The sequence below is a fragment of the Dama dama genome, chromosome X, assembly GCF_033118175.1.
Source record: "Dama dama isolate Ldn47 chromosome X, ASM3311817v1, whole genome shotgun sequence".
In the NCBI taxonomy this organism is placed as follows: domain Eukaryota; kingdom Metazoa; phylum Chordata; class Mammalia; order Artiodactyla; family Cervidae; genus Dama; species Dama dama.
In genome coordinates, this window is record NC_083714.1 from 137403300 (window position 1) to 137414934 (window position 11635).

The window sequence follows — 11635 nt, forward strand, 5'->3', positions numbered from 1 at the left end:
AAGCTTGAAATTTGTCAGCATTCATAATACTGTGCATGTCTTAGCTGTCCGACAGAGTTTCTCAACTGTGGCGCTATTGACAGGATAATTCTTTGTCATGGTGGGAGAGGGTTCTGGGCTGGTTAGCAGCATCCCTGGCCTCAACTCACTAGCTGCCAGTGGTGCCCCTTCCCCAGCTTTAGTGACCAAAAATGACTCCAGACGTGGCCAAATGTCCCTTGGTAGGCAGAGTCACCCCCAGTTGAGAATCTCTGATCTAACTTGATGTTGTGAACGTTTTCTCCCATATCATTAATAATCATAGAAAAATCCATGCAATATAGATATCATACTTCATTTACTCATGGCTTTTTTGTTGGATGTTTAGTATGTTATATAAATGTATATATATGTATTAAAAATATGTATGTATTTCCATCATGGAGGGCACAGTGATGAGTATCCTTGCATATAAATCTTTAGTTGAATCTCTGATTATCTCCTAAGGACCATTTCCTAAGAGTGCATTTCTGAGTCAAGGGACAGGAACATTTCAAGACTCCTGGTATGTTTTCCTGGAGAAGTACCTTCCAGAATGGTTGTCCAAATAGACAGACCACTAACCTGTGATGCATGAGTGTTCCTGTCTTACCAACCCTCACAAGCACTGCAAATTATCATTAGAAACACTATGTTCACAGGTAAAATAATAATAATATCCTGATATTTTAATTTGCCCTTTCTGATATTTGGGAAAGTTTTCTCATGTGTTGCTTTGAAATTTGTTGACTTTCTCTTATGTAACTTATTAATTGTTTTTTATTTGTTTGCTTTTATTTTTTTAATTAAGTAATTTATTTTACTTTACAACATTGTATTGGTTTTGCCATACATCTACATGAATCAGCCATGGATTTACATGTGTTCCCCATCCTGAACCCCCCTCCCACCTCCCTCCCCATCCCATCCCTCTGGGTCATCCCAGTGCACCAGCCCTGAGCACGCTGTCTCATGCATCTAACCTGGACTGGCAATTCGTTTAACATAAGATAATTTATATGTTTCAATGCCATTCTCCCATATCATCCTGCCCTCACCCTCTCCCACAGAGTCCAGAAGACTGTTCAATACATCTGTGTCTCTCTTGCTCTCTTGCATACAGGGTTATTGTTACCATCTTTCTAAATTCCATTTATATGCATTAGTATACTATATTGGTGTTTTACTTTCTGGCTTACTTCACTGTATAATAGGCTCCAGCTTCATCCACCTCATTAGAACTGATTCAAATGTATTCTTTTTAATGGCTGAGTAATATTCCATTGTGTATATGTACCACAGCTTTCTTATCCATTCGTCTGCTGATGGACATCTAGGTTGCTTCCGTGTCCTGGCTATTGTAAACAGTGCTGCGATGAACATTGGTGTACTATCTGTTTGCTTTTAAATTTTGTTTACTTCCTCTTACCTATCTTGTGAAGTGTTGAATATTTCAATAATTATGAAGGCAGAGTTTAGAACAACACCAGCTGACTTGTGTTTAAGGGGACTATACTGATTTTAATTTTTTTTTCTCAAGTGTCTTGTTTTCTCAATTTTCAGCTTAGATTCAGTTTCCCTACCATGTCAGAAAGTCATTCAACTTTGTGAAGAAAATCTGTCTCCTTCCTTAAAAGAGGCATGGAGAGAAAGAAAGAAAATGACTTTCAATAGGCTTTTCAATTTTCTAGTTTATAACCTCAAAGTTGTCTTTTATATAGCTGAGTCCACTGGTGTTTTCTCATTAGTATTATATAATAAATTGTTACTCTCTATTGTGCTCTCCCAGGGATGTAAAACTAAAATGGAAATCCAGTCCAGCTCTTCCCCCAACTACTTCTGTAATCTCAGGCAAATTGCTTCCTGTTTCTAAACCTAACTCTTCTCATTTGTAAAGTAACATGGTGAGAGAAGATGATCTCTCAGGGCCTTTAGAATTCTATATATTTGTGTTCATGTGACGGGAAGAGGAGAAACAACTCAACTAGCAACAACCTGGGGCCCTAGCATCTTGTTTCGGGTGGCGAGGAGGATGGGATTCTAAAATAATTTGAAAATGGAAAAATATGACACTTATATGTGTCTTCCAATCATTAATGAACTTTGTTTCCTTCTATTGTGCTCTAGCCCTTTTGTTCACCAATAGCAAGAATTTTCCTAAAGTGCTGAATGCTGAAAGAGGTAGAATGTGGATGTTTATATAGGGCTGTTGTTGAGGCAGGAAAAGTCATGAAATTGGCCTTACCTGTGATATAATATATATTATTGTTATCTATAGATGTTATGATTAATATATATGTAATAAATAAAGTATAAAATCTATCCATTCATATATCTGCTTGTTGAATTTCTTCTCCATAGGAATGCAGGTTCTATGAGGGAGAGACCTTGTCTATCTTGTCCTTCTTGGGATCCTTAGTATCTAAGACAGTGCCCAGCTCTGGTACCTGCTCAAAAGGTAAGTGAAGAACAGATGCGTAAGTGAATAAATAAGGATGTCACCTATCAAAGAGACAGGATATAAGTGTTGGCAAGGATATAGAGGAAAGGGAACCCTTGTGCTTTGTTGGTGAGAATGTAAACTGGTGCAGTCACTGTGGAAAACAGTATGGAAGCCCCTGGTAAAAACAGAACTAGCACATGATCCAGTAATCCCACTTATGGATATAAAAACAAAAGAAAGGAAATCACTGTCTTGAGGAGATATCTGTGCCCACATGTTCACTGGAGCATTATTTACAGTAGCCAAGCTATGGAAGCAACCCAAGTGTCCATTAATGGATAAGCAGATAAGGAAAATGCGATGTATATATACACAATGGAATATTACTCTTCCATGAAAAAGAAGGAAATTCTGCCACTTGCAACAACAGTGGTGAAACTGGAGGGCATTATACCAAGTGAAATAAACCAGACAGAAAGATAAATGCTGTATGGTATCACTTATATGTGAAATGTAAAAAACAAAAAACTCACAGAAACAGTTCAGCTATAGTTGCCAGAAGCTCAGGGTTGAGGGAAATGAAGAGATACTGGTCAAAGGGTATAAACTTTAAATCATAAGATAAATAAATTCTGAGGATCTAATGTCTAGCATGATGACTATAGTTAATAATTCTGTATTGTATATTTGAACTCTGCTAAGAGAATAGATGTTAGCATTCTTAAGAAAAAAGGTGGGGAAGTAACCATAAAAAGGTGATAGGTGTATTAATGAACTTGATCATGTTAATCATTTCATAGTATATGTGTACATCAAATCATCACGTTGTACACTGTAAATATATTACAATTTTTTGTTAATTACACCTCACTACAGCTGGAAAAAAAAATGAATGTGTGAACCGGCTATTGGTGCAGCATGTACAAATAAAAGTTATGAAAACAACTTACAACTTCAGCTTCTTCTTCATCAGTGGTTGGGGCATGGACTTGGATTACTGTGATATTGAATGGTTTGCTTTGGAAACCAAGATCATTGTTTCATTTTTGAGATTGCACCCAAGTACTGCATTTTGAACTTTCTTGTTCACTATGAGGGATACTCCATTTCTTCTCAGGGATTCTTGCTCACAGTAGTTCTACTACTGTGGTAACTTTGCCAGTTATTTTCAAATGGGCAATCAGAGTGTATGGGCAGTCAAATAAATACTCAAAAGGAATAAGACAAAGGGGAATCGATTTGAATTGCACATTCTCTCAAAGACAAACTTTTTCAGTCCCTAAACAAGGGAGTGTTACTACTTCTTAAAATGAATTACTAATTCTCCTATTAATTAAAAGGCAGTTTTCATCATTTAACAAGAACTCATAATGTGCATTTGGCAGTGAGGTTATACTTTAAGGTTTTTTTCTTCAGAAAACATTCCTTTAGCCTGTTCTGAGGTTCTAATGACTACAGTGACTAGGTCTAATTAGTTTGTGGCCAATGCTAGTGGATTGCTGGCTACACTTGTTTTCTTTCCTCTGAGGCTCCACAGCTTCCTGTTGGCTCAGACAGTAAAGAATCTACCTGCAATGCAGGAGACCTGGGTTCAATCCTTGAGTCGGGAAGATCCCCTGGAAAGGGAATGGAATCCCCTGGAGAGGGAATACCCATTCCAGTATTCTTGACTGGAGAACCCCATGGACAGAGGAGCCTGGCAGGCTACAGTCCATGGGGTCGCAAAGAGTTGGACACGACTCAGTGACTAACACTCAGGCCCACAGCTGGACTACATTTCCCAGCTTCCCTTGCAGTTAGATACAGTTTAATGTGACTGAGTGCTGGTCTGTGGAATGTAGGTGGAAGCTATGTAGGTCACTTTTAGGTTTGTTTTTCTTGTTCAGTCGCTCAGTCATGTCCATTCTTTGTGACCTCATGGACTGCAGCACACCAGGCCTCCCTGTCCTTCACCATCTCCCAGAGCTTCCTCAAATTCATGTTCATTGAGTCAGTGATGCTATCTAACCATCTTGCCCTCTGTCATCCCCTTCTCCTCCTGCCTTCAATCTTCCCCGGCATCAGGATCTTTTCCAATGCGTCAGTTCTTTGCATCAGGTGGCCAAAGTATTGGAGCTTCAGCCTCATCATCAATCCTTCCAATGAATATTCAAGATTGATTTCATTTAGGATTGACTCGCTGGATCTCCTTGTAGTCCAAGGGACTCTCAAGAGCCTTCTCCAACACCACAGTTCAAAAGCATCAATTCTTCGGCGCTCAGCTTTATTTATAGTCCAACTCTCACATCCATTCATGACTACTGGAAAAACCATAGCTTTGATTAGATGGACCTTTGTTGATAAAGTAATGTCTCTACTTTTTAATATGCTGTCTAGGTTTTTCATAACTTTTTTTCCAAGAAGCATCTTTTAATTTCATGGCTGTAGTCACCATCTGCAGTGATTTTATTTCCCCCTCTATTTGCCATGAAGTGATGGGACCGGATGCCCATCAGTTAGTCAGTTAGGTTTGACTCATTACAACTTTCCATGTGGTCCGTGAAGACAGCAAAGTCTTAGTCAGCCTGAGTTTCTGGGATACTCTGTGGAGCAGAGACCCACCACACATCCCTGATCTCCAGCCAACTGGGCTTGATTTGCAAGAGCAATCAGCTTTGATGATTTAAACCCCTGAGATTTCTGGGCAACTAGCATTCCCTAACTCATGTACAAGATAGAGAATGATAACATTCTAGAACAGAAGCAACAGAAATGTGGAACAAGCAACAGGAATGGAAATTGTGATGATCATTACAATCTTGAAAATAGAAACGACAGAAGTATGAAGGCATCCTGGACCTCTCCCATTGTAGTGATCTGAGCCAATCCATTTTCAAAACATTATGCAACCTGCTAGGAAGTAATTGAAGTGGGACCGCAATAAAAACCAACAAAAACAATAACCAGACTATAAAATGTTTCCGTTTAAAGCATGTTCATTAATGAAGAAGGACACTTACCTATTTATAATCCAGTGACAAAGGGTTTTATTGCTTTTTTTTTTTTTACTTACTATGGTAGTTTATTAAAAGTGGTGACTATGGGGAGAGGGAAGAGAAAGAAAGGGGGGCTGTAAGGGAATAGCTACTGGCTTCCTCCAGCTGACTTTTCTGATTTAGGATTTGATCCAAATAAGGTTGAGTGGGCTATGTGGGCTGTGACCACTCGGGAAAGGGGCACTGTGCTGGCCCAGGGCAAATATCCTAACCTTTACAAAAAGAACCCTTGAGGACTCTGGAGTGAGAAATCTTCCTTGAGCGTCATAGAGATGGAATATAGTAGGAAGGAATGAGAAATTTAATCAGCAGGATGATCTAACATCAAATCTTGCTCCCCAAAGCTATAAGGCAAAAAAGATAGGGGAAAATAAAAAAGATCTTTTGTGCTGAGTGGAAATTGAGCATCTCTTCAGCCACTCTTATGATGGCTATTTTAATATAATTGCATTAGACAGCCCTGTGGGAGTATAAATCATACATTTATAACTAGAGTCACAATATAACTTTAGTCCAAACAAGGACTAATGCGAAAGGGGGAAGGTCTAAAATTAATATTTATTTACTGATGAATGATTTGGTTTTATTATACCAATGAATCTAAAAATAGTTTAATTAGGAATAAAATCTTTCAAAAGTAAAAGTAATATATGTGTGTATACATTACAGTAAAATGTAAGCATTTTTACATTGATAAATTTGATTTTAAAAATAACAGAAGCAGAGAAATTATTGTATGTATTTATACATTTAAAAAATTGAGGTATAACTGACATATAACATTATTTTCAGGTATATAAATAGTTTAATATTTGTAATTTATATATTTTTACTAAGTTCTTAGCTGTCTTTCTTCAACTGAGTGTGTGTCAGTGATGTTTATCTAAAGAATGTCTTTTAATATGGTTTTATTGTTTTTAATCATTTTTTCATAAAATTGGCTGTAATTTTCTTTAAAGTTGCATTTTTGTGGTTGATAATTTGAAATTGTTGACACACCAATCAACTATCTTTAGACCATAATATTTTTAGTTGCAAATTTACCCTCTATAGATTCTGAACAAATTCTGCTAATGGCAGATCCTCTCATCTCTATGCTTAATGTCGTTGTTCAGTCACTCAGTCATGTCCAACTCTTTGTGACCCCATGAACTGCAGCATGCCAGGCTTCCTTGTCCATCACCAACTCCTGGATTGCTCAAACTCATGTCCATTGAGTTAGTGAAGCCATCCAACCATCTCATCCTCTGTCGTCCCCTTCTCCTCCTGCTCTCAATCTTTCCCAGCATCAGGGTCTTTTCCAGTGAGTCAGTTCTTGGCATCAGATGGCCAAAGTATTGGAGTTCCAGCCTCAACATCAGCCTTCCAATGAATATTCAGGACTGATTTCCTTTAGGATGGACTGGTTGGATCTCCTTGCTGTCCAAGGGACTCTCGAGTCTTCTCCAACACCACAGCTCAAAAGCATCCTTTCTTCAGCACTCAGCCTTCCTTATGGTCCAACTTTCACAACCATACATGACCACTGGAAAAACCATAGCTTTGACTATACTGACCTTTGTTGGCAAAGTAATGTCTCTGCTTTTTAATATAATGTCTAATTTTGCCATAGTTTTTCTTCCAAGGAGCAAGTGTGTTTTAATTTCATGGCTTCAGTCACTATCTGCAGTGATTTTAGAGCCCAAGAAAATAAAGTCTGTCACTGTTTCCATTGTTTCCCCATCTATTTAACATGAAGTGATGGGACTGGATGCCATGATGGTCATTTTTTTAATGTGGAGTTTTAAGCCAGCTTTTTCACTTTTCCCTTTCATCTTCATAAAGAGACTCTTCAGTTCCTCTTTGCTTTCTGCCATAAGGGTGGTGTCATCTTTATATCTGAGGTTATTGATATTTCTCCCAGCAATCTTGATTCCAGCTTGTGCTTCATCCAGCCTGGCTTTTCACATGATGTACTCTGCATATAAGTTAAACAAGCAGGGTGACAATATACAGCCTTGACCTACTCGTTTCCCAATTTTGAATCAGTTCATGTCCGGTTTTGACTGTTGCTACTTGACCTGCATACAAGTTTTTCAGGAGGCAGGTATGTCGGTCTGGTATTCCCATCTGTTGAAGAATTTTCCACACTTTGTTGTGATCCGTACAGTCAAAGGCTTTGGCATAGTCAATAAAGTAGAGATAGATTTTTTTTTTTTTTTTTGCAACTCCCTTGATTTTCTATGATCCAAAAGATATTGGCAATTTGATCTCTGGTTTCTCTGCCTTTTCTAAATCCAGCTTGAACATCTGAAGTTCTCAGTTCACGTATTGTTGAAGCCTGACTTGGAGAATTTTGAGCATTACTTTGCTAGTGGGTAAATTGAATGCAATTATGTGGCAGTTTGAACATTCTTTGGCATTGCCCTTTGGGATTGGAGTGAAAACTGACGTTTTCCAGTCCTGTGGCCACTGCTGAGTTTTCCTTATTTGCTGGCATATTGAGTGCAGCACTTTAACAGCATCATCCTTTAGGATTTGAAATAGCTCAGCTGGAATTTCATCACCTCCACTAGCTTTTTTCATAGTGATGCTTCCTAAGATGACTTAACTTCACACTCCAAGATATCTGGCTCTAGGTGAGTGATCATACCATCGTGGTTATCTGGGTCATTAAGATTGTTTTTGTATAGTACTTCTGTGTATTTTTGCCACTTCTTCTTAATATCTTCTGCTTCTGTTAGGTCCATACCAGTTCTGTCCTTTATTGTGCCCATCTTTGCATGAAATATCCCCTTGGTATCTCTAATTTTATTGAAGAGATCTCTAGTCTTTCCTATTCTATTGTTTCCCTCTATTTCTTTGCATTGTTCACTTAGGAAAGCTTTATCTCTCTTTGCTATTCTTTAAAGAACTCTGCATTCAGATGGATATATCTTTTCTTTTTTCCTTTGCCTTTCACTTCTTTTCTCAGCTATTTGTAAGGCCTCCTCAGCCATTTCGCCTTTTTGCATTTCTTTTTCTTGGGGATGGTTTTGATTACCACCTCCTGTACAATGTCAAGTACTTCTGTCCATAGTTCTTCAGGCATTCTGCCTATCAGATCTAATCTCCTGAAGCTATTTGTCACTTTCATTGTATAATTATAAAGGGTTTGATTTAGGTCACACCTTTATGGCCTCGTGGTTTTCCTACTTTCTTCAATTTAAGTCTGAATTTTGCAATGAGGAGTTCATGATCTGAACCACAGTCAGCTCCCGGTCTTGTTTTCTTGCTGCCTGTATAGAGCTTCTCCATCTTCGGCTGCAAAGAATATAATCAATCTGATTTTGGTATTGACGGTCCGGTGATGTCCACATGTAGTGTCATCTCCTGTGTTGTTGGAAGAGGGTGTTTGCTATGACCAATGTGCTCTCTTGGCAAAGCACCATTAGCCTTTGCCCTGCTTCATTTTATACTCCAATGCCAGACTCCATGTTTATGGATATTAAAATGTATAAGTATTTAGGCCCATGTAGTTTTTTTTTTTTTTTAAACAGGTATTATTATTTTGCTTCCAGGTATCTTCAACAATTATTTTACAGACAAAACTTACCCCCCTCCCAAATTGTCTCTTTTTAATGATTCTTTTGGATATCATGAAATTTAGGTGCAAAATTATAAGATTCATCAATTTGAATTCATTTAGTGAAGAATATATTGATTTACCCAATTAATGATAGGAGTGCTATCTAAAGCTTCTTCCTAAGCAAGATACCCCAAATATAATAACAGACTCAAAGTTAAATCACATGCATGATCTGAGGTCTCATCATCTATTTCGTCTGTTTTCTCTCTTGCATTTTATTGATGTGTTTTAATGGCTTCTGTTTACAGGCTTTGTTTAAATCACTACAGTTTGTTGAAAGCCAGATATTTTTGTTTTCCATCTGTTGAATACTTGACTAAAGATTTTCAATAGATTTTGGTAAAAATGTAACCATAATTTATAGAGCTCTGTGCACACTTGCAAAAATCCTATGCCATGGGAAGACTTAAAAGCTCCAACAGTTCTGAAATCTAGTGAATGAGGGTAGCAGAGAAAGAAAGCATGTATTGCCATGATGATGGCTATTATTTTTCTCATTCAACCCTCTGTCACAAAAATTTTGTAATTCAGTTACTTTGTGTATTTATAGACACATAATTGAAATTTTGATAGCTGCAACTTCTATTTTGATTGGTAGAATACTGCTGCTTGTTTCAGCATGATCGGATCATGAGTATGTATGCAGCAAACCAATTCAAAGAACTTATTTTTTTCCATAGGATTTTTAAAAAATTAATTTATTTTAATTGGAGGCTAATTGCTTTACAATATCGTGATGGTTTTTGCCATACATTGACATGAATCAGCCACTGGTATACATGTGTCCCACCACCCTGAACCCCTCTCCCACCTCTCTCCCCACCCCATCCCTCTGGGTTGTTCCAGAGCACCAGCTTTGAGTGCCCTGCTTCATGTATCGAACTTGCAGTGGTCATCTGTTTTACATATGATAATATACATGTTTCAGTGCTATTCTATCATATCATCCCACCCTCGCCTTCTCCCACATAGTTCAAAAGTCTGTTCTTTACGTCTGTGTTTCTTTTGCTGTCTTGCATATAGGGTCGTCGTTACCACCTTTCTAAATTCCATATATATGCGTTAATGTACTGTATTGGTGTTTTTCTTTCTGACTTACTTCACTCGGTATAATAGGCTTCAGTTTCATCCACCTCATTAGAACTGACCCAAATGCATTCTTTTTTATAGCTGCATAATATTCCATTGTGTATATGTACCACAACTTCCTTATCTATTCGTCTGCTGATGGACATCTAGGTTGCTTCCATGTCCTGGCTATTATAAACAGTGCTGCGATGAACACTGGGGTACACGTGTCTCTTTCAATTCTGGTTTCCTCAGTGTATATGCCCAGCAGTGGGATTGCTGGGTTGTATGGCAGTTCTATTTCCAGTTTTTTAAGGAATCTCCACACTGTTCTCCATAGTGGCTGTACTAGTTTGCATTCCCACCAACAGTATAAGAGGGTTCCCTTTTCTCCACACCCTCTCCAGAATTTATTGTTTGTAGACTTTTTGATGGCAGCCATTCTGACCAGCGTGAGATGGTACCTCATTGTGGTTTTGATTTGTATATCTCTGATAATGAGTGATGTTGAGCATCTTTTCATCTGTTTGTTAGCCATCTGTATGTCTTCTTTGGAGAAATGTCTGTTGAGCTCTTTGACCCATATTTTGACTGGATTGTTTACTTTTCTGGTATTGAGCTGCATGAGCTGCTTTTGTATATTTTTGAGATTAATTCTTTGTCAGTTGCTTCATTTGCTATTATTTTCTCCCAGTCTGAGGGCTGCCTTTTCACCTTGCTTACAGGTTCCTTCATTGTGCAAAAGCTTTTAAGTTTAATTAGGTCCCATTTGTTTATTTTTGCTTTTATTTCCATTACTCTGGGAGGTGGGTCATAGAAGATCTTGCTGTGATTTATATCAGAGAGTGTTCTGCCTATGTTTTCCTCTAAGAGTTTTATAATTTCTGGTTTTACATCTAGATCTTTAATCCATTTTGAGTTTATTTTTGTGTATGGTGTTAAAAGTGTTCTAGTTTCATTCTTTTACAGATGGTTGACTAGTTTTCACAGCACCACTTGTTAAAGAGATTGTTTTTTCCTCCAGTTCAGTTCAGTTCAGTGGCTCAGTCATGTCAGACTCTTTGCAACCCCATGAACCACAGCACGCCAGGCCTCCCTGTCCATCACCAACTCCTGGAGTCCACCCAAACCCATGTGCATTGAGTCAGTGATGTCATCCAACCATCTCATCCTCACCCTTCTTCTCCTGCTCTCAGTCTTTCCCAGCATCAGGGTCTTTTCCAATGAGTCAGTTCTTCATATCAGGTACCCAAAGTATTGGAGTTTCAGCTTCAACATCAGTCCTTCCAATGAACACCCAGGACTGATCTCCTTTAGGATGGACTGGTTGGATCTCCTTGCAGTCCAAGGGACTCTCAATAGTCTTCTCCAACACCACAGTTCAAAAGCATCAATTCTTTGATGCTCAGCTTTCTCTATAGTCCAACTCTCACATCCATACATGACCACTGGAGAAAACATAGC